We start from the raw sequence: 23829 nt of genomic DNA, 5'->3' as shown, positions 1-23829 counted from the left end.
TGGTGCTGGGGTTTCTAAGCACGATTTGGGGGAAGAATAAAAAACTTGACATTCAGTTACAAGGCCAGGACAACCCCTCGGAAGGCCTGACTAGTAAGCTTTTCAAGCTGTCTGCCTTTCTCATAATAAAAGAGCCATCAGAAGGGTGGGATACCTAATTTGTTTTACAGTAAACTGGGAGCTCCGAATCCCCACTCCCTTGCTATTCTCATGGTAAAAGTGGAAATTCCTAAGAAATGGGCCAGGCACTTTGTACCTGCTAAAGAAAACTTTTTTTGAGGGGGGGCATTTTGCACCCTTAATTTCCACCAGGACCACCCTGGCTGCCTATTAACCCGGCTGACTCCTCCCACTGCTTCCGCGTTCTGCAGACTAGGAGCTGAGGCACAGAGAGGTTAAGTTCCTTACCCAGTTCTATAGATCTCTTCAGCATCAGAGCTGAGCCTTTAGATCAGACCATGGCGACCGCCACATGTATAATACACATACCGCCTCTAGTGCGCTACAGCAAGGAGACAAGGACTCTTCAGTTTCCTGCTCCTCTTGCCCCACCGACACAGGGTCTAGACAGCAGCCACCCACCGAAAGGTTCTCAGCTTAGCCACCGAGTAGTAAATAGACTTGAATGTCTGCACTTTCTCTCCTTCCCCAGAATCTCAGGCAAGAATGAAGAAGAAGTTTCTTATTATGATAAAATGTCAACTAAACAGATACCCGGGGAGAAGGTGACGGTGGTGTTTTGAGTCTTCAGGAGGGGAATGGAATGTTGGAATTGTTTTGTTTCATTTGGAAAATATGTTTTAAAATTGAAAAGTCAGCTTTCCTATCATGGTAAGTGAATCGAGGATGCAAACCTTTTGGGGAGAAGCAGCTGTTTTACATATCCCCAGAGCCTTGAGATGGGTGGAGAATAAAGCCCGTTTGGGGAAGGTTGGGGCAGCTCCTGAATAGAACGGAGCAGTCTCCTTTGCGCTGGGGGACTCTGGCCGTCATTGGCACTTAGGTAAGGCTGTCCACTGGCTCTCAGAGCTTCACCCCTCTGGGCAACCTCAGGGCAAGACAAGAGCAAACTTGTTAGGCTGGCGCCGTGGCTCAATAGGCTAATCCTCCGCCTAGCGGCACCGGCACACCGGGTTCTAGTTACAGTCGGGGCACCGGATTCTGTCCCGGTTGCCCCTCTTCCAGGCCAGCTCTCTGCTGTGGCCCGGGAGTGCAGTGGAGGATGGCCCAAGTGCTTGGGCCCTGCACCCGCATGGGAGACCAGGAGAAGCACTTGGCTCCTGGCTTCGGATCAGCGTGATGCGCTGGCCGCAGCGCGCCGGCCGCGGCAGCCATTGGAAGGTGAACCAACGGCAAAGGAAGACCTTTCTCTCTCTCTCTCTCTCTCTCTCTCTCTCTGTCCATTCTGCCTGTCAAAAAAAAAAAAAAAAAAAAAAAAAAAAAAAAAGGAGCAAACCTGTTGTGTCCTTTGCTGGTGGCAAAGGATCCTGTCATGTTGCAGGTGATCATGCTGGACATCTACTGTAGGCAATGCCAAAAATCAGGCAGAGCTGGGATGGGCATTTGGCCTAGTGGGTAAGACTCTGCTTGGGACCCCTACGCCTCATGTCAGAGTGCTTGGATTCTGGTTGCAACACCAGTCCCCATTACTGCTTCCTGGGAAGCAGCAGGTGATAGATAGCTCAGTAGCTGAGTCCCTGCCACCCACGTGCAAGACATTAGGTTCCCAGCTACTGGCTTCAGTCTGGCTCAGCCCTGATTATGACAGCCATGTAATGGGAGGGAACCAGCACATCAGGGATCTCTCTCTCTCTCTCTTCACTCTGCCTTTCAAATAAACAAAATTTTAAAAATAAACATGTTTTCTTAAAAAGCTTAGTTCTTTCATGTCACTTCCTAATAGCAGAGGAGGAGATAGATAGCTGAGGCCCAGAAAACCAGACAAAAAGAAGGCTCTTGCCATCATCCCTCGTACCCCAGGAAGTCCTGGGTAGTGGCATCCACAATCTTGGGGTTTTCTCTTGCAGGTGCCATCTGCAAAGCAGAGAGTGGCTTTTCAGAGGGGAAGGACAGGGTGATTTGTTTTAAGCCTCTGAGGCCTTGGGTCACTGGGACCCCAAGATTTCATGACTGGGGAACAGAAAGCCTTTTTTCCCTTCCTCTCTAGCATATTGCAAATGGTGTTGGGACCTAATGTTGTCAAGTCAAATAGCAAATCAGAGTTGTTATTAGCGCAGAGATGCCCCGAGGGGCAGGCCCTGTGGATGAGATCTGCCATGGGTGTTATGGGGAAGTGTGTTTATAATTATAATGGGATTTAATGTACGCTGGGACCAGATGACGGCCGCTGGGACCAGATGACGGCCGCCATTTAAAAAAGAGATGCTTAATAAGAGAGGTCCCTTAATGGCAGACAGCAGGGCTCAGGTTATTACGGAAGGAGCACAGTGTCTCACTGAGTGTCACAAACCATGTGCCAGGCCTGATGGGGTTGATGCTGCAGCCATCGCTATTGGCTATGGCACATGGGACGTAGCATTTGAACGTTGGTGCCTTCGAAAGGGCCACAGGCACTTGAGAGAAAGGCGTTTCTCCCTTTCCCACAGGCACACACTGAATCATTTGTGATGTCTCCGGAAATCTGTTTTGCCCCAAGAAAGACAGCCTCGATTTCAAAATTGAACTTTTGTAGCTATCGAGGGGTGCATTTTCTGTATAGTGTGGGTGGAATCAAGTGGCGTGACTCCCACTGGGGGAGTCTGGCACGGCACAGGCACCCCCAGGCACAGGGCTGAGAATGAACCCCCAGCTCCTCACCAGGAAATAGGAGTTTTTTTTACAAAGGCTGCTGTTTCTTTGTTGGGGGCCAGAGAAGGGGAAATATGTAACATTTCCTTATCCTGTTGACTTTACATGGCCAACTGGTTAACTTGGGTTCTTTTTAGGGATTCCAGCCCAAGGCAGCCCAGTGGAACATGAGTGTGAGAGCTTTGGACAAAATCTCAAGGTCAGGTTCCTTGGAGGTCCCAAGGGACACCACAGTCCAAAAATACAGCTTCATGCCCTCTGCCAGGTTGTAGCTTCCTGTGGATTTCTGTTTTGGTGTGAAAGAAGTATGGGACTGTGCTGTCTGTTCCCAAGGCACACATCCCTAAAGCTGAATACATCTCTCTCTCTCTCTCTCTCTCTCTCTCTCTCTGTCTTTATATGTAAACTCTGACTTTCAAAACAAATACATAACTCTTTTTGAAAGGGGGTGGGGAACCATTCCGGTGTAGCAGGTAAAGCTGCCACCTGCTTTGCCAGCCTCCCATACGGGCAACAGTTCATGTCCCAGCTGCTCCACTTCAAATCCAGCCCTCTGCTATGGCCTGGGAGAAGCAGCAGAAGATGGCCCAAGTGCTTGGGCTCCTAACTTCCATGCGGGAGACCCGGATGAAGCCCCGGCTTCTTGCTTTGGCCTGGCGCAACACTGGCTGTTGCAAACATCTGGGGCATGAACCAGTGGATCGAAGATCTCCCTCTCTGTCTCTCCCTCTCTCTCTGTAACTATTTCAAAATAAATCTTAAAAAAAAAAGAAAAGAATATATTGTGTGTTGTTCTCCTACAAGACACATCCAGAGAAGTGCCTTGTGGGGTAACTTTGGCATCATGTGAACATCACACAGGAGACTTCCACAAATGGAGGCGGCTGCCCTGTCACTCACCAGGTGATGTAGTTCAAGGGGACTGTCATCATATGTGCACCTGTCATTGACTGGATTCTGTGGCAAGTTCATCTCTCCTGAACTAAGTGAAATCTCAGCTTCCAGTCACATACTCTACGAAGCTGATTGGCCAGAGGAGCAACTCTTAAATAGAAGTGCTGTGGCAGGGGCACAAAAGCAAAAGGTGCCGGTGCCGCAGCTCAATAGGCTAATCCTCTGCCTGCGGCGCCAGCACACCGGGTTCTAGTCCCGGTCGGCGGTGCGCTGGATTCTGTCCCGGTTGCCCCTCTTCCTGTCCAGCTCTCTGCTGTGGCCCGGGAGTGCAGTGGAGGATGGCCCAAGTCCTTGGGCCCTGCACCCCATGGGAGACCAGGAGAAGCACCTGGCTCTGGGCTTCGGATCAGTGTGGTGCACCGGCCGCAGTGCACTGGCCGCAGCAGCCATTGGGGGGTGAACCAATGGAAAAAGGAAGACCTTTCTCTCTGTCTCTCTCTCACTGTCCACTCTGCCTGTCAAAAAAAAAAAAAAAAAAAAAAAAAAAGGTGCAGTGATCTTACTCATTGGAGCCAATTGTGTTACGGTTATTATAGGAAAATGGAGGCCCATATCCTGTGGCATGGGCTTCAGACATTGGCTGAACAAATGAAAGACGGCCTTGGGCCTCTCCCTTGAGCAAAGCACATTGTTTCCCTCTAGGGCCCAGTGGGTGGGAGACAGGGGACCTGGAGCTGGATGCTTGGACTCTGCCTCCCCTGCCAGACCAGGTCCATCTGTGTCCATGGGAGGTCCTTGCCAGATCTCTGATGTAAGCTTCTCCACCCCGCCCTGTGGTCAGAATTAATCCCCCCTCTTCCCTAAGTCCCTCAGTGAGAACATGTATCCATGTTTACCGCTGCTCTCTGTCCAGATTACGAGCGTTCTGACCAATCCTTCCTCTGTGAGTTTCTGGAAGGCAAGGCCCCCGTCCCAGGGCCTAGCACACTGTCAAGCTGAGCAAATGTTGTGGAGGCACCAATTGTGTGCAAGCATGAATGAATGAGTGCGTGAACAATGAATGAACATAGACATCAAGTGTTTTAGGAATTCAAGGGAATCATACCACTCTGTACTAGAGTATTTAGTGCAGAATTCTTCATAGCTATGGGATATTTACCAACCCTTGAGAGATCAACAGGGTATAAGTAAGGGTTAAATTTACAATAGGGCATACGTAAGGGTTGGAGCTGTTGAATTTGGTTTGTATACAGCTCTATGAAAGTAATGCTGGGTTCTGTGGCCAGAGGCCTAGAGCCAAGCTTTTCTCAATATCCTGGGAACGTGAATAAATATTTTATTAACTAGCATCAAACTGAAATGAATAGATTTGAATCGCATTGCTCATTACTCTTACAATGACCTTGGAAGCCCAACCCCAAGTCAGTACAGGGCAGAGAAGAGAGCGTCTGACCCCATGGGAGGGCGCCAGTGGGTGTAAGGCTGCTAACTGCACCCAGCACTTGCACAGGAAATGGGCTTTAGGCCCAAGCGGTAAGGATTCGGCTCTGCTGTTACCACGTGTGGCAGAGGCTGGCTGGCTGCTCCCCAGCCTTCTTCCTGAGTGCACCCTGGGCTGCATTTACTGGCCTACCATGCGTGTAGGTTCGGGCATGTGGCTGAGTTCTGGCTGGTTGTCATGAACAGAAGTCTCTTGCGTTACCCTCAGGACTGCCCATAAAACTCCCTTTGGAACCTTCCATGCACTTGCCCTTTCGTGGGAGAGCCTGGATCCCTGAGCCACAACTTGGAGGAGAGCTGTCTGCTGACTAAGAACACTCGTTTTAGATTTTAGATAACTAAACATAAATGTAGGATGTCTTGAGTAGGGTTTCCAAATAAAATAAGGTCACATGATCAATTTGAATTGCAGATCAACAATCATCAGTTTTTAGTATAAGTATATCCCACATATTGTATGGGACATAATTATACTTAAAATGTTGTTTATCTGAAACTCAAATTTAAATTGGTGTCTTCTTCTTTAACCAGATCTAACAAGTTGAAGTCTTTAGTTAGTATAGATTTTAGAGATTGTTTATTATGGTTGGTCACATTATCCTGATGAACACACCTTGTTTCATTTGTCAGGGCAGCAAGGGCACAGCACCTACACTGGGACTTGGTCTGGGACAAGGAGATGTCCCAGGTCCTCGCAACAATCAGATCACAGTGTGGAGCACCTGCATGGATGGGAGGACCAGGAGGAGAACAAGGAATGATCCTGATGGGTCCTAGTTTGCCCTTCTTCCTATGATCCCATCTTTCTTTAGCGGTTCTGCACCTAGATTACAAGTTCTCTGGGGGCAAGGATGATTGTACAAAAGTGCTTCAAAGATTTTTGTTAATACCTTGAAAGATAAGTTTACTCTGGTGCAAAAAGTGTTTGAGGGCCAGCGCCGCGGCTCACTAGGCTAATCCTCCGCCTTGCGGCACTGGCACACCGGGTTTTGGTCCCGGTCGGGGCGCCGGATTCTGTCCCAGTTGCCCCTCTTCCAGGCCAGCTCTCTGCTGTGGCCCGGCAGTGCAGTGGAAGATGGCCCAAGTACTTGGGCCCTGCACCCCATGGGAGACCAGGATAAATACCTGGCTCCTGCCATTGGATCAGTGCAGTGCGTCGGCCGCAGCGCGCCTGCCACGGCAGCCATTGGAGGGTGAACCAACGGCAAAGGAAGACCTTTCTCTCTGTCTCTCTCTCTCACTGTCCACTCTGCCTGTCAAAAAAAAAAAAAAAAAAAGTGTTTGAGCACCTGCCAGTGCTGTATGTAGTAGGTTAATCTTCCCATATGGCTATAGTCTCAGCTACTCCTCTTCCGATCCAGCTCTCTGCTGTGGCCTAGGAAGGCAGTAGAAGATGACCCAAGTCCTTGGGCCCCTGTACCCACGTGGGTGTCCCAGAGGAAACTCCTGGCTCCTGGCTTTCAATCAGCTCAGCTCTGGCCATTGTGTCCATTTGAGGTGTGAACCAGCGGATGGAAGACCTTTCTCTCTGTCTCTTCCTCTCTCTGTCTGTTAACTCTACATCTCAAATAAATAAATAAATAAAATCCCTTTTTTAAAAAAGTGTTTGAAATCCTGACACAGTTTTTTATAAATAATATGCATTTTCATTGAACTTTTTGAAGACCCTGCATATCTCCAGTGTTTCACACAGGGTAAAAGTTTTCTTCTTGTGTGTGGTGGGAGAGCAGTGGGATTGGAGTGGAGATGGACCTGTTAAGACCTTGATCAAGCCTACGATCTTCTCCTCGACCACCTCCTCCTTTGTACATAAAACACCCAGGGCAGCATAGAGGCTGAGAACTTGGGCTCTGATTTAGTCTGTATTCAATACTACTTCCATCTGGGTGGTCTCAGGAACATTACTAAACTCTCAGAGTTGCAATGTCCTCGCCTGTTATCTGAGGATGAAAATGGTGCCCAGCACACTGACATCACTGGGAGGGTACAGCAGGGGTGTCTGGCCCATAATAAGAGATCTGAACATATTAGATATTGACAACAGGTAATTCTTCTTTCCATCTTCCCCCTACAAAATGCCTTAGGAGCAATATTTGGGGTAAGGTCTCGTGATGGGTGAATTTTGAGTTTTTTTTTTTAAAGTGTGGCGTGACCAAGGATTCTTGGTTTCTCATCTCAGCGGAATGGAGTGGAGCCACTCCTGGCCCTTTTCTCCCAGCCTGGTCTCGTGTGCTTGTTCAGGAGCGGGGTGAGCGGGCCGTGCAGAGTGACGCCCGGTGGGCAGGGGGTGGTGTTCATTTTCACCTTGTAGTGTGACGTGTTTATTAGGTGTGTGTACGCCAAGCGCAGCAGCCTGGTTTCCTTGAGTGAAACAGCAGTCATGCCCAACTGGCTCTCCATGTACCATGACTCCAAGTGATTGAGCCAATTTCTCCCTCTGCCATGAGTTTAGGTTGTAAACCTCTCAGCCGGACAGGGAGGCAATGCTGGGCTGCCTCTTGTGATTATCATTAACCTCCAGCACGGGACTCACGGGACCAGGGGTGTGCAGGGGAGCTACGGTCTCCCTCTCTTCCCCACAAGCCTGGGTAGCGCTGAGCGCTCACTCAGCCTCCTGTCTAGAACAAGAGACCCTCGTGTTGGCTGAATGGAGAAATTGTGTTCTCCACTTTGGCTGGCTGGGGATTCAAATGGTCATTGCGTGAAGACTGGAAGATAGACCCATGGGTGCCTTGATATTCAGATTTCCTAGGCATGATTTCTTCTCTTGCCTTAGATTTCGTGGCCAGACACTAAGCTGCCCACTAAACCTGGCAAGCTTCCGGCTGCTGGACACAGTGGCCACCTTCTGAGTGTTCACATGTCCCTCTGGACTGTGCATGTTTAGCGTCATTACTGTGGGAGTCAGGGGTCCCACAGGGCGCAGGGACAGGCAGATGTGTGACGAGGACACCCTGTGCCCATCCGCAGCTCTTCCAGTTTTTTTTTTTTTCTTCTTTCTTCCTTCAAGGACACAGCCTTCTTCCCATGGACTGATCATAAGTTTGCAGGAATGGCAAATGTGTGGGCCCCTTGTTTTGCTTTTCTCTGCAAAACCTCTAGACAGGAGCCCTCGGTCACTCCCCACAGCCCTGGGGTGTTTGTGTTGCTTCTTGGTCAAAAATCCCAGTGCCTTCTGCAGCGGGTGCAGAAGCACCTCTGTGTCCTCAGGAAGCCGGGCTGCAGGCAGGGCAGGTGGTGGGAAGCTTTGTGTTGTTGCTTCTTTGTTTTCCAAAACAAAAGTGGCCAGGGGAAGGGGTGGGTGTTTGGGAGGACAAACAGCAGGCAGAACTGGGTGTTGAGAGATACAGTGTAACCGCAGACTACCAGGAGCTGGACAGTACTGACTCCTGGACACAAGGGAATGACCACAGGAGACAGGCAGTGAAGACTTGAGCTGGTGCCAGCCGTTGGCCCTGGACATACAGGACCTCCTTGATTCCTCCAAATAACCGCACTGCATGGGTCTGCTTGTCATCCCCAATTTACAGCTGAAGAAACTGAGGCCGAGGGTGAAGGAAGCTTCGCAAGGCAGCCAGCTCGCACAGGCTGCACATGGGGAACCGCTTGTCCGCATTCTTCCTCTTGGGTGGCAGACTCTGGGCCCCTTACTGGTACAAGGGAAGGGGGTCGAGTGAAGCAGACCTGGAAGCCACTGAGCTTTTCAGACATCCTCGCCAGGCCAGCAGAAGCAAGAGGGGCCCAGCGTGCCTGGGAGCAGGAATGAGGTCTGTGACAGGTTTCCCTACAGTTAGCTGCTAATGGAGAGGGGACAGAGGTCCCCAGTCAGCCCCTTGGGGAAGCAGGTTGGCTGTAAAGGAAGGGTGTGCCTTTTGTTCCATTCTGATTTTTTTTTTTGACAGGCAGAGTGGACACTGAGAGAGAGAGACAGAGAGAAAGGTCTTCCTTTGCTGTTGGTTCACCCTCCAATGGCTGCCACGGCCGGTGCGCTATGGCCGGTGCGCTGTGGCCGGCGCACCGTGCTGATCCGATGGCAGGAGCCAGGTGCTTATCCTGGTCTCCCATGGGGTGCAGGGCCCAAGTACTTGGGCCATCATGCCCTGTCTGTGTCCCCTAGGTGAGGGGCAGGAAAGGAAGCCATGGATTAATGAAAATGGGTCGGCTGGCAAAGCTGTTACATTATTTCTAAGCAAGGAGGAACAGAGGCTGGGCTGCCCACTCACAGAGGAAGGCAGTTGGCTCTTCCCAGAGCATCTTAAGACCTTGCCCTCTTCAGAATGATTGCCGGAGGGCAGGTGTTGAGCCTAGAGGTGAAGAGGTTCATGTCCCACATCAGAGTAGTTGGGTTCCATACCTGGCTCCAGTTCCCGACTCCAGCTTCCTGCTAATGCAGGCTTTGCGAGGCAGCAGCAATGGCTCATGCACTTGGGTTTCAGTTGCCCACCTGCAAGAACTGGATTGCTCTCCGTGGCTCCTGCTTTGACCTAGTTCCAGGCCCTATCACTGCCAGCATTTGGGAAATTGACCAGCAAACAATGGGCTCTCTCCCTCTCCCTCTCCTTCTCCTGTTCCCATTCCACTTCCGACCCAACTCCCTGCTGGGAAAGTAGCATAAGACAGTCCCAAGTTCTGAACTCCCGCCACCCACATGGGAGACCCAGATGAAGCTGCTGGCTCCTGGCTTTGGCTGGGCCCAGCCCCAATCATTGCAACCATTCAGGGAGTGAACCAGTAAATGGAAGATCTCTCTCTCTCTCTCTCCCTCTCTCTCTCTCCCGTCTCTCTGTAACCTTGTCTTTCAAATCAATAAACAAATCCTTTTTTAAAAAAGTACATGATTCTACTGATACATGCTATACTTCAGTTTTTCAAAAATTCTCACTCATCACCCATGTTCTAAAAATAAAATGCCAGAAATATTACCAGGAAAAGAAATTTGGTGGAAAGCAGGAAAGACTATAAATTGACTACAGCAAGACACGGATTTCTCTAGCTTATTGAAGCCCCATTCTGTAGAAGCTGTCAGTCATTGAAGATTATCTTCCAAGGGAAATCATTCAAACGACACCAATATTTGACTGTGGGGAAGCTCTTTTCAGACTTACATCCAATCTTTCCAGAAAGAGAATGGTCCTTCTGTTGAGTTGACTGCCTGGTGAGTAACAAGGAAAGAAAGATAATCATGCAGAGATGGTAAGTGTTTTTTCTCCTCCAAATGTCATTGGAGTGTTCTGGAAGAGTTACTTACCGATGGTCTGTTAGGTACGGGGAGAGCACGGTGAAATAACAGACGCATCAGATCTCCAATAAGAAGACGTGGATTCCAGGGCAGCTCTGAGGAACTCTTCTCGTGTAGCCCTGGACGGATCACTCAGCCTCTCCATGCTCCTGTTTCTCTGTAACACTGGAAGATACTGTATGGGAAAAAATCTTTGACCACTTTAAAGTCCCTGCTCAATTCTTTGCAAAGAGCCCTGAGACCTATCCCTAACTTACCGTATGCCCTGAGCCAGTTAGTTACTTTGCCTCCTTTAAGCCTCGGGTTCCTTGTGGATAACCTGAGGATGTTGCTGTACTCACTGTATTACTAAGCCTGCTCTACCCAGGCCACTTTTTAACACTCTTTGGATTCTATCAAGCATGCTGAAATCAGGGATGAGGTGGGTGAATTCAGAAGGTCTCTCTCTCTCTCTCTCTCTCTCTCTCTCTCTCTCTCTCTCAGAGATTTACTTATTTATTTGAAAATCAGTTATAAAGAGCAAGGGAGAGACAGGGAGATCCTTCCATCTGCTGGTTCACTACTCAGATAGTGGTAACAGTTGGGGCTGTGCCAGGCTGAAGCCAGGAACCAGGAGCTTCTTCCAGGTCTCCCACAAGGGTGGCAGGGGCCCAAGGACTTGGGCCATCCCTCCCTACTTTTCCAGACCATTAGCAGGGAGCTGGTTCAGAAGTGGAGCAGCCAGGACTCGAACTGGCACCCATATGGGATGCAGGCAGCAGCTTATCACACTATGCCACAATGCCATTCATGGCTTTGACCTCCATCCTAGGGGAACCCAGGTGCTGAGAAGCCAGCCACACCCAGGAGCGGGCAAAACGGAGGAGGAAGAGAGCAAGCTAGGCTTTAGGTTGGGCAGGAAATGGGAAGGGCTTCAGCTGAGGATAGCTCCAAGGTTCCAAAAAGAAAAAGAAAAGAAATATCAATGCTAAAGCTATGGCCAGGTGGTAGAGGAGGGAGTAGGAGGTGAAGGCATGGCAGCTGTAGTTATAGAGAAATTTAGCTGTGACCCTCCAAGCTTCCCTTGGTATGGCAAAAGGGAAGAAGAATTAGATATAGTCTATTTTGAATTAGGATATTTCTCCAAATACCCTTCTTAGTGTCCAGATCCCATACACCTGACTCAAAGCAGGTTAACATAGCGAAAGGTCACTAATTCCCACCTCGGGGCCTTTGCACCTGCTGTTCCCCCACTGCAAATCCCTCCCTCCAGTGCACAAGAGTATCTTTGTTTCCTCTGATCCTTATCTTCAAGCTCTCAACTCACACAGCACTTCCCATTAGAGACCCTCCCTAAAGCTGCCCTATCTGGAAGTGGCTGCTGCCCCAAGGCCCTCCACCCTGCTTGACTGTTTTCATAGCACTTGTTACTACTTGAAATTATTTCCTTTGTTTATATGACTGCTTGTCTATTTCCTGGTTGCCGACCCTGGAGCCTCCTTAGAGGCCCCTTCTAGTTAATATAAGCATCATGAAGGCAGAGGGGCTGGACTCTAATTCCTGTTCTTGTATCCCCAGCACCAAGATAATGCTTTGCACATAGTAGGCTCACCAAAAAAAAAAAAAAAAAAAAAAAAAAAAAAAAAAAAAAAAAGTTGTTCAAAGAAGGAACCAGCAGAACAAGAAATGTGCATTATCTTTTTGCTCTCTCCCCAGGAAGACTTTTGAACAAACAAGCAGCCTGTTCTAGAGAATGTGGGATTCAGGCCCAAGTAATTAACAGCAGGGGGACGGAGAGAGGGAGAGGAGTCTGTTCGTCCCCAGTGTTTGAGGGTGGTGGTGACATTTGTGCATGGCAGTGATTCTCACTGATGCCGCCGCTGGAGGAGACATCCTCACACATCACGACATCCCTGCCCTCCCGTGGCGTCCGGCCGAGGAGAATGGGCAATCATGCCAGAAATGTGCACAGTGCTGTTCCCAGGACTTCCGCACGACCCATTTTGCAGATGGGGAAAGCTCGGCTCCCATGGCTCTACACCTGACTGCAGTCATCCAACACGGCTGGGACTTGGCCTCTGGTCTGCCCACAATGGAACCAACAACGCTCTCACCTTTGCATGTAAACACTCTGCAGCTACCTTCAGGCGTGCCGAGCCGCCATGCCCCGGCCCCACCACCACTCGTGGAGAAGTCACAGCAGATGGCGTGCCTACCGCTGAGTGTCTTGGCAAGGCAGCTGTTGGGCACATGCCCCGTTCCAGCAGTGGTGCCTCCTGCAACTGCACCCCAGACACACAGCCCGTGCCTCACTAACCCTCCCCCTGCTCCTTGGAGCTTTTAGCAAATTTTCTGTCCTTCCCTATCATGTCATCTGATACTTATTCGTCTAGAAAGAGCCTTAAAATAACCAGAGGGAGAATTGATCGTGGGGCAAGGATTTGACTCACTTTGCCAACTTTCTGCTGGCAGCCTTCTCCCCAAATGGCCCCTGACGGTGTTTTTCGAAGGGACAGATCTGTCACTCCTCTACGGGTGGCTCTTCTCGTGGGCTCCATTAAGCTACTTGGCATGGCCTTTAAGACCTTTATGAATGGGCAGCATTCTCCCGCCCCAGTGAGCCACTTCCTAGTCCCTGACCAGGCTGTGTTGTGCTCCAGTGGCTTTGGACAGACAGTGCCTTCCACTCCAGAGCCACCGTCATTCCCCCTTCACAGCCCATCTCCAAGGTCACCAGTGCCCAGCACACTGGCTTGCCTGCAGAAGGTCTGGGGGACATTCGGGTGGGTGGATGCAGGGAAGCAGGAGCTGCAGAGATGCCGGGATCTTCCCCAGCCCTGATTCCAGAGTTCAAGAACTCTAAGGAGGAGGATGGTGCACATGGCCAGAGAGGTGCGGAAGGGCAGGTGGAGTCCTCGGGCATGTGCACGCGTGCGGGGATATGGGTGGGCCAGCAGATGGCCCATCGGAGTGTAATTCCTGTTTCCTTCTTAATTCTATGAGGGCTACGGAGTGTGGAAGGCCTGAAGATACCACTCTGGCCGATGCTCTGGTGACCTGCTCCTGTGGTCTCAGAAACTGGAGCAAATCTCACGTGAGCCCCCTTTGCGACTGAAGGCCAAAGGGGTAGCCAGATCTTGGAGGCTGGCACTAGGCATAGAGGTGGGATCCCAATAAGGCAGCTGGCCAGGGCCTCCCAGGGCTCCTGCCCTACATTCCCTACACAGGAGGGCAGTGCTACCTTGACAGCCAGCCTCAGCATGCATCAGCCTTAGCTGTATTTCCCTGTGACAGTGTAGGTCCTAGCTGTTGGCAATGAGATGAAACCAGTCTCCCAGGGACCTGGGGCTGCCTGGTCCTCCCGGGCCGTGGTCAGAGTCTGCCCGTCCGCAGCCAGGCCTACCCAAGCTGTGTGACGGGTCTGCAGAGACCGGCCTGGCTGCTGACTCTCCTCCTCCAGGATTTTTGTCTGTGTTGCCACGTACTTGTTTTCCCTCCTCCCCAGTGTGCAGCTTTTCTGTCTTCTTTGCGTGATCTTGAGCAGCAAGCCAAAGTCAGGCTGACATTTTGGCCCAGTCTCCCCCAGGGAGCTGAGATCTGAGAGCTTTTTTTCCTGGAAAGAAAGTTTATGGATGGGTGGGATGGGAGGAGCCTGAGAGGAGAGAGAAGACCCAGCGTGACGGCTGTGACAGTAACAACTGCAGTTACAACGAATCACAGCTCCACCGACCACTGCCGAGGTGCTGGGCTCAGTGATTTTTCACGCTTCTCTTTTAACTTCAGGACAGACGCAGAAGATGGGTGTGACTGCTGTGCACCCATTTTAAAGGCGGGTGTTTGCCATTCATGCAATTCACAGGTTGCAACCCACTCGCTGTTGGGGTGGCATTAGGAGGTGATGAGGCCCTGAGGATGGAGCCCTGGTGCACAGGATGAGGACCCATTCCTCATTAAAAGGACCTCAGGGGTGAGCTCCCTCACCCCTTTCCCCACGTGAGGACACGGAGAGATGGCACCATCTGTGCCAGGAAGCGGCCCCTCGCCTCACACCAAATCTGCCAAAGCCTGGATCTTGGACCTCTCCGCCCCCAGAGCTGTGAGAAATAAATGTTTGTGGTATTCTGTTATATCAACCCAAACAGATGGAGAGAGCAGGATATCTATTTCCAAATGAGAGCGTGTCAGCCCAGAGAGCAGCATTCCCAGCTCCAAGGTCACACCGTGGAGCTGGCGTCCACGTCAGTCTTCCAGGATGTAGCCCTTACTCTGCGGCGATTCTGAGCAAGTCCCTTGTCTCGCTGAGCCCCAGGCACATTGCATCTGTCCAAGAAGAGGAAGCAGGGGAGAGAGGCCCACGTACTTCACAGCACAGACCCCGGGGGGTCTGCAGTAGTGCAGAATAATGCAAGAGACTCGGGTGTTTGTTCTGTATAAGGCTCTTTGTGTAGCTCCCTGTTTTGGTTTGAGGTTGTATATTCTGTTTTGAGAAACTGTCATCTTCCACAGTTCAGGGTTCTTGGAAAGACCATGGGAGTTTATGTTCTTCAAAAGGTGGTTCTGTTTGACCCTAACCCTAACCCTAACCCTAACCCTAACTTCCTTTGGGAGTTAAGCATGATACATACAGTAGTATCATGCCCATTCTACAGGCAGGAAGACTGACAGAACAAGTGACTGTCAGGAAGTTGCTCAGAGCAGGGCCTTGAGATTTCTCACTCTGGCCCCTTGCCCTCACTCAAGTATCTGTTGTGGGCACCCAGGCAGGTGGCAATGTTTATGGATCAGCGAGGCCAGGTAGGCAGAGGTGACAGATCCTAGGCCCTCCTTAAGAAGCCAGGCCCAGCTTAGCAGAATTCGCACAGTGCCCCCACCCTCGGGAAAACAGAATTTCTATAAAACTCTGTGAGATGTCAGCTGTCACTAACTTCCTGTCATCATTTTGTTTTATTGTCCTTTAAGTATTTTCAAACATTTCGGCTTTGTCATCTTCTCTTTGCATTTGCGATCAGTGAGGTTCGTCAGGTGGCAGGCAGCTTCGTGGGCCTCTGTTGGTCCTGTGCACTTTGTCTAGAGTGCCCAGGCGGAAGGAAAGGCTTCACCTTGTATTTGTTTGGGGGGAGGTGCATTCTGGGCTTTGGAACTTGAGCCAGGCACGTCTGGGTTCGGGCACCATCTCTGCCTTGTACGCGCTGCGTGTCCTGGGCAAAGGCCTCAGCGTCTCGGAGCCCCATCTGCAGCGTGGAGCTGGTGCCATGCGCTTAGACACGTGGTGCTTTCCAACACTGGCAGAGGGTTAGTAGGATGTGAACAGAGGTAGGTGCCCAGTCCAGTGTCGCCAATGCTCCAGGGGCTCCATAAGTGCAGCTGATTTCATTCTACTTGGCTTCCCTCCACCCCATTCTAGTTGGGCTCACGGAGGTGGTGCCCTGCAAGGGAGAATGAGGTGCAGAAGTCATGGTGGAGCAGCTCTGAAGAGGATTCAGACGGAGACCCAGGCAGCGCCCAGGACAGAGCCGGGCTGCTGTGTACCAAAAAGTCCAAATCCCCAGCCACTCCCTCTACTGAAGGACCAGGGTGAGCCCAGAACCATTTCCACAAATGGCCCCAAGTTCAGTCTCCCTGTCAAGTTCAGGACTCCCCACAATTGTCCCATCCAGGACCAAGATGTCTGCCCCAGCCCAGCTGCTGGGATTGGTGAAGGGAACAGAGGAAAGGGGTAGCATAAAATGGAAGAGAGGGAAAAAGAGAGAAACGCGGCCGTGGAGAGGGAACCAGACAGGGTGCAGCCAGAAGCTAACCCTGCCGGCCACACAGCTGGAAGCAATGAGGGCAGCTCACAGCACCCCCTGCTGGCAGCATTAAAAGGTTGCAGCCCTGTGAGCATCAAACACCACCCTGGCCTGTGTTCCTGGACCAGGGCTGAAGTCAGGGCTGGACAAAGAGCCAGCCAGGATCTGGGGGCAGGGGACAGGGTGCTCACTCTCTCTGACAATTACAGAATCACACTGGAACATGCGTGATCCTGAACCTCACTGTAAATCTACCCAGTGACTCTGAGGGCAGGTGGGTGGGGCGGGCTTCAGGAACCTGTGTTGTAAACAAATTTCCCCCACTCATTTGCCAGTGGAGAATGGGAGACCTTGGGCCGGGCGTTGTGGTGTAGTGGGTAAAGCCTCTGCGTGCAGCACTGGCATCCCATCTGGGTGCCGGTTTGAGTCCCAGATGCTCCACTTCTGATCCAGCTTCCTGCTAACAAGCCAGTGGAAGATGGCCCAAGTGCTTGGGCCCTTGCACCCACATGGGAGACCTGGAAGAAGCTCCTGGCTCCTGGCTTTGGCGTGGCCCAGTCCTGACCATTGCAACCATTTGGGGAGTGAACCAGCAGGTAGAAATTCTCTCTTACACTTTCTGCCTCTGCCTCTCCTTCTTTGTAACTCTGACTTTAAAATAAATAAATCCTTTTTTTAAAGGGAGACCTTTGAAGGAAGAAATGTTTAGAAAGAGTTCTCTCTGGCTTGATTTTAATTATTATGCATATTAGATTCAAGACAAGATTGACAACGCACATTTTGGTTTGCCAAACATCTGTTGTGTACCTACTATGTGCCAGGAACTTATCCTGCCACCAAAAAACCTCAGAGCTTAAACATTTCTTTTTAAATCTATTTATTTATTTATCTATATTTTATTTGAAAGACTGAGAGACAGAGAAAGAGCGCTTCCATCTGCTGGTGCCTCCCCAAATGCCCACAACAGTTAGAGCTGGACCAGGCTGAGCCCAGGAGCCTGGAAGCCAGTCTAGGTCTCCCATGTGGGTGGGTGGCAGGGACCCAGGTACTTGAGCCATCACTGTTGCCTCCCAGGGTAGCAGAGTGGGATCCGAAGGGGAGGAGCCAGAACTCAAACCAGGCATTCAGGTGTAGGATGCGGGCTCCCTGTGACTTCTTCCCCACACCTCGCCTCACAGTTTAGAGGGAAAGGGAGGGAGGTGCACAGAACAATCATGACACTGTGCTGTGGGCAGCACCTCTTGGCGACTATGCAAATCACCCCTGAGGTCCGGAAGCCAGAACTGAACCAGGGAAAAGGACCTAGGAGTTGAACAAGGAAGATTTGCACTTTTCACTTCTGAGGTCAAGCATTTCCACTGATAAATTAGCCTTCTTTTCCCTTGAGACTGAAGCGTGGGGGAGCCGCCTTTCTCCGGCCTCTCCTTAGCTTCGTGGGGATGACAGAGAGCTGATCCACAGGTCCACCCCAACTTGGCCATCTGAAACTTGGGCCCCGGGGCCTTTATGTGCATCTCCTCTGAGCCAAAGTAAAGGAACTCTCTGTTTCACTCTTCTCCAGCAAAACCAGCAGTGAGTCCAAATAAACAACCCCTGGAATCCCAACGCTGGCCCCTCCCACAGAAAAGATAACTATTTCTCTTTTCTATTCTGGGCACTCCCCCAACCCCCACACACCGTGTGCCTGCTGTGTGCGCTCAGTGAGTGCCTGGACCAGCGCAAAGAGGCACTCCTGCGGGAGCCCAGGAGAGGGAGCTATAACGGGGTTGCTGTTTGAAAAATCTGTTTAAGCGGTGCTGACTTTCAACTTCCAAGGCTCACGGGCCTTGACTCTGCCAGCAGGCCGCCTCTGCCCCTTGCAGTGGCCACTCTCAGGCCAGGTCCCAGTGTGCGCCTGACCTTCGGCCGCTGAGGACCAGCTGGGGAGAAGGCTGGCCTGTCCGAGCCCAGGAGTGCTGCTTCCTCCAAGCCCTGCTGACCTCTAGTGGTCACAAGGCAGAACTGAACAGGTACACCAGGCTAGAGTGGGAAGGGAGGGTTCCTCCCCATCCGTGGTTCACATCTGCCCTTCAGAGTCAACTGGGAGCTCTGACAACCAGGGCTGCCCAGGTTCCACTTCTGGAAATCCTAGTGTGGCCCCAGGATCTGCAGCCATTTGCTGGCCTGAGCGAGCGTCTGTCAGAATATGAGCTGAGAATGCATGTCTTGGGTCAAGTGCGTTCCTACATGAAGGTTCTGAATACCACACAGGCGTTGTGCCTGATGGCACGGGCTGGTGCTGACGCTAGTGCTAGTGTGTGTGACCACGGCGTGGATCCATGTGCCGGAGTGGAAGGCTCGCTCTTGGCACAGACCTGGGAAGCAGAGTCCTGCCAGTCTTCTGTCCTTAAGAGTTACAGAAGGCTCCCTACAGCCCTCTCTGCTTATCTGCATACTTCCCACTTTTCACTACTGGGAAGTTCTTCCTGTTGTCTCTTCTCAATTCATTTTTCCGGAGGAGAAAAATCGAGATTGGAAAATACGCCAGGCTGCCCATCGGCAGGGGCGGCATGCCCAGGGCTGCTGGGCGTGGCTGGGCTGTGGTCTGCAGCCCCAGCACTCCATCAGGCCCTGGGTGAAATGGGCTGGAAGGGAGGAGAGCCAGCACCAGCACAATTAAATTAATTTCTAGCAGCTGCATGGGATTACAATTACCCACTTCGCTCTGGTCTCTGTGTAATGTTCCTGAAAACCAGCTCCTGCTCCTGGCTTCTCCTCATTCCTCTTGCTCATGGTCACAGCTTTCAGATTCACTCCTGATTGCTCTGCCCATCCCCAGCTGCCCTGCCCATGCCATGGCCCCAGAGCCTTGGCCCCAGTCCGACTGGCCTGAACTGCCTCTTTCCAGACTTCCAGGGGCATCTGGGCAGCATCGACATCACTAGTCTCAGGAGTGGGCCCCTCTGGCACTGGCCCCAGCCCTCACCCGTCCCAGAAGTAGAGCCTTGTTGACCTCGTGCCTTTTGGGAGGCAGAGAATCAGCAATGGCCTGTGTCAGAGCGAGCCCCAGACTTGCAGGCCAGGGACACACGCTCAGCTGCCTGTCCTTGCATTAACGAACACATCTCTCTGAGCCCTAGTCTCCCGTTCTGTAAAATGGAGGAGAGAAAGGAACATTTGGGCCAGCGGGTAAGACGGCCTGCAACCCACACTGGAGTGGTTCGATTCCTACCTCAGGCTCCCGACGCCAACCTCCTGCTAATGCGTACTCTGGGAGGCAGCAGGTGATGGCTCAAGTAGTTGGGTTCCTGCCACCCAGCCCATGTGGGAGACCCTGCTCCCAGCTGTGGCTTCCTAGCCATTGCAGGTATTTGGGAAATGAACCAGAGAATGGGAGCTCTCTATCTGCTTCTGTCTCTCTGCCTGTCAGATAAATAAATGCAGTCTTTTGGAAATGACCTAACTTACAGGGTGTTGTGAAGGCTAAATGGGACAACATGATAGATGTCAATCAATCAGGAAGATAATAGAGCCTGGCCCCTGATGGATGGCCATGCATAATATTAATTACATTAATAGCTGTTCATTTGGGTGGTGCTTTAAGCCGCTTAGGTATACTGTTTAAGCATCACAGCAGTGTCCCAAGCAGGAAAATGAGGCAGAAGGGTGTTGTACAAAGACACACAGATCTCTGGTGGTAGACAGGGGAAGTGAGCTATGTCCCGAAAGGACACCACACATGTCCCTGCACTGTGCACAGAGCGGGGGACGGTCTTTGCTGGTGAGTGCATGGAGCAGAACACACGTGTCTTTGCTGTCACTGCACGGCCCAGGCCTACACTGCTTCCTCGGAGAAGCATCTCCCCCCAGGAGGCCACCTCTTGGAAGCAGCAAGGGGAAAGAAAGCAACCAGTCTGCAGCAACTAGCAGGGGCAAATCCAGGGCCTGTGGACACAGGAGAGATTCCCAAGGGGCCAGAGCAGCAGGGGCTGCTGGGTGGGGCAGCCCATCACACACACACCAAAGTGTGAAGGCGCCCTAGGGGAAGGGACCAGGCTTCCTTCCACAGACTCCATGCCTGTTTCTCTCTGGGTACTCTGTGCAGTTGACTGGGCACAGGGCGCTCTCCCCACCTTCCCGTGCCGACTGCAGCCAGCACATCTCTAAGCCTCATCCAGCCATGGGTAGGATCCTTTCTGCGCTGCGCATGTAACTGATGCTAAATGGAATCGGTGCAATTTTGAGTTCTCCTTGACGGCTCTCCTTTCCTTACCTGTCTGCTGAGAGGAGCTAGGGAGCAGGGGACCTCAGCTGAGGACCCACTTCTGCCCTTTTCCGGCCATGGGACCCTGGCCACACCACCTCCTCCTCACCCAGCCTGACCTTCTGAGTCTCTGATTGCAATCAAGTCTCCAGGAACCTTGGCCATCACGGTTTGGAGGTGGGGGTAGAGCGTGCGGGGCGGCCAGTGCAGTCAGGAGCCCAGTGACATGTGGCCCAGGGGAGGAAATGATGGGAAGGCGAGCACATGTCAGCCTGGCACTGTCCTGCCCACACGGCTCCGCTCAGGGTCAGAAGCGGGACTTGGGATGCTGAGAGGCAGTCAAGGAGTTGGGTGTGGCCAACTCTCCCCCAGCCCCCCAAAATGCCCCAAAGTGACAAAAGGAAACATCAAGCAAAGAAAAGAAGACCCTGCAAAGCCTTTCCTAACCCAGCTGTACCATGCGTAGTGCTTGCTTTGTGCCAGCGACTGTCCTACGCCCCTCAGGAGCCCGACTCATTGAGTCCTTGGCGTGGGGTACTAATATTATTCCCATTTTATAAACGAAGACACCAAGCCATGAAAAGACACTCAGCTAAGCACACGGTAACACTAAGGGGCAAAGCCTGCTGTCGCACTGAGCCTGCTACCATCAGGTTGTGTGGCTTCCTAGGGTCCATCCAGGTCTAAGGAATCGTGTGGGAAAAGACAATGCACAGAGTTCTTTCTGGAACCTGTATTAGAAGACCCAGCATTTGCAAGGATGGCCATAGCTGGGAACAGGGGGGACCCCTCTGGGCCAAAGAACTTGCTTAATATAGAGCCTTCCACACTGATGACCTGCAGCCCCAAGCTGAATGTCCGCACTTGCAGCGTAGGGGAGGAAGAGCAGGGCAGAGCGGTGTCCTCTTGGGACGGCCTCAGATGGGCCCTTTGATGCACATCTCTCCTAACTGCTTCCTGCTCTGACCACGCCCCTTACCGCCTTCTGCGCCCTATGGGAGGTCTGGCAGGACCCAGATCGCTCAACACGGCGCAGCATGGGCACCACACTCCTCACTTCCCGATTTCTGTGGACGACGCTTGATGGAGACAGAACAGGGAGCCGGAGCCGTGCAGAGCAGGCGGCCGGGGCTGGACCCTGGCGCCCCAGTGAATCATGGGAGAATCAGCATCAGCACCCAGCCCCGGGCCGCGCATGGTGCCTGTGGTAGCCGGCCTGACGCCACAGCAGCGAGGGGGCAAAGAGGAAAGCGAAAACGGCCCCAAAACGGAGCGGGGAGGAAGACGAGTACAAGTCCCGGCTGATGCAAATATTGACATAACCATTACGAGGGCAAATAAAACTCCCATTCGTGTTATGCAAGTGCTGTGTTCTTCGAAGACTTCTGTCTTGAGGAATTTTTTATTTCGCCATAGAAGAAAAATGTTTTCATATTCTCTCCCGCCGCTCAGACCCGGAACCCAGCGAGGCCTGGTGCCCCCGAGAGCCATAATATTATTTGTTAACATTTTTATGATGCCAAATGGTCTGTAGGAGAACGGGCGCCATTCTTTAGCTGGGAAACCATATGGCACGGCGAGTAATAAATAAGGTATTGTGATAGTTAATGAACCTAATTGCCAGCAAAGGCTTTAATACAGAAACTGTGCTGCTGAGAATTTAGCACCGCATTAGGGATGCTGCGCAGCTCCCCTGACTTCTGAGGCTTAATTTAAGTTCTATATTGCAAACTCCAGAAAATAATTCCAAACCCTCCTGCTGGAAAGGCAGCCTGCTGATAGACTGTGATTATACCGAATTACTAAAATCGCAATCAATTTTATACACACAGTTAACCCTTGCCAGGACGGACTCCAGAGAGGAGGGGGAGGGGCCGAGACGGGCGCCCACTCCACTGGTGGTTCCGCTGGAGAAGGACACGGTGCCCAGCGGAGGCCTGGAGCCGGGGCGAAGAGAGGATTGAGCCGGGAGGCTGATGGCAGCCACGGCCGGTAGGGCTCGCCTCTGCTTGTAGGGTCCCCTTCACAGTGGGCCTAGAAGACGGAGGGTCTCGGAGGAGGGGTCTCTGCTCACCCACGGCTCCCAGCAGCAGGAATCCCTGGCAGGAAGAGGGACTGAGCCATTGTTGCTATTATTCCATAAGTCAAGGTTATTAACTAGAGAAGATCAAATCGTGGCAGTCAAATAACCTTGCACTGTGTAAAATGGAAATGCCGCGCAGCTGCCGCTGAACTTTCCGCGGGGTTTGGAAGGCTCCCGGGCGGGAGGAGTGCATCGCGATGGGAAAAGGAGCTGAGGAAGGGCGTTGCTTCCCGCCTTGGGTTTGGAGCTTGCAATGGCCACTGCATCCTCCAGGCCTGGTGGAAAGGGGGAGTGGTCAGGGGTAGAGGGAGTCTGGGGCGGGGGCAGGTGGAGCCCGGTGTGAGGAGAGAGAGTGCTTCAAGGCTGCGGCTCTCTTGAGGACGTGCTGACGCCATGGCAGAGCCCCAGGCTGCAGCTTGGAGAGCTCAGAAATTTCCTTTGCGGGGTGGGTGTTTCGCCCAGTGGTTAAGCCACGGGTTAGGATGCCTGCATCTCACAGCGGAGGGCCTAGTTTCCATTTCTGGCTCTGTTCCTGGTGCTAATGCAGAGCTGCGGGGGGGGGGGGGGGCGGGGGGGGCAGCAACGTTCAATTAGTTGATCTCTGCCACCCATGTGGGAGACCTGGATTGAGCTCCCAGCTCTGAGCTGCAGCCCTGGCCCAGCCCCAGCCCCAGCTGTTGCAGGCATTTGCAGAGCCAACTAGTGGATGGGATTGATCTCTCTTAAATTAAAAATAATAATAATTTTTTTTTAAAAAAAATTCTATTAGAGAGCCCTGACAGAGATAAGAATCCTCATTTCTTGCAGCCAACTTTACTACATTAGAAGAGGGGCAAGTAGGAGCTGGCTGAGAGGTGGGATCTTTGCATAAGTCAAAAAGACAAAGGAAGACAAAGCTCAAGAAGAAGCCAGCGAAGAATCTACCACTGGGGAGGTAGGGAAGGCACTGAGCCAGGTAGGCGCCGAGGCAGGTGCAGATGGGGGGTCTGGTGCCAAATGGGTGACCCCACAAGGGGTGTCCTGCTGTAGACTAGGGCGTGTTCAGCCTCACGTGGAGAGCAGAGTCGGGTACAGGGTCCTGGGGGCACTCTGCAGGACCAGCAGTAGTAGGAGCGAGGCGTCCTGAGCATCAGCACGGAGACGTTCTGAACACACAGCAGGGTCTGGCTCAGGGGTGGGAAGGAGGACAAGGCACTGCTGCCCACGTTAAACCTTTGAATGAGGGAACCCATCTGATCTTAGCAGCCAGCTGACACCCGGACAGAAACTTGCATGAGATGGGCATCAGAAGAGT

The 23829-nt window shown here is 52.0% G+C and overlaps 1 long non-coding RNA gene across 2 annotated transcripts in view; it reads right to left on the bottom strand.

Annotated features, from left to right (window-relative positions):
• Positions 1-9088: 9088 nt before the first annotated feature.
• The window catches only part of LOC127483179 (uncharacterized), a 33838-nt gene continuing 19097 nt past the window's right edge, over positions 9089-23829 (bottom strand). For both annotated transcript variants that reach the window (XR_011390723.1, XR_007909191.2), the window contains 2 exons: positions 10451-10616; positions 9089-10354 (listed from right to left, as the gene is read on the bottom strand). This is a non-coding gene — a long non-coding RNA (uncharacterized lncRNA). The remainder of the gene's footprint in view (positions 10355-10450; positions 10617-23829) is intronic.

Source organism: Oryctolagus cuniculus, chromosome 1 (assembly GCF_964237555.1).
Source record: "Oryctolagus cuniculus chromosome 1, mOryCun1.1, whole genome shotgun sequence".
Lineage (NCBI taxonomy): Eukaryota > Metazoa > Chordata > Mammalia > Lagomorpha > Leporidae > Oryctolagus > Oryctolagus cuniculus.
The sequence above is the reverse complement of the archived record's forward strand: the minus strand, read 5'-3'. Positions and strand labels throughout refer to the sequence as shown.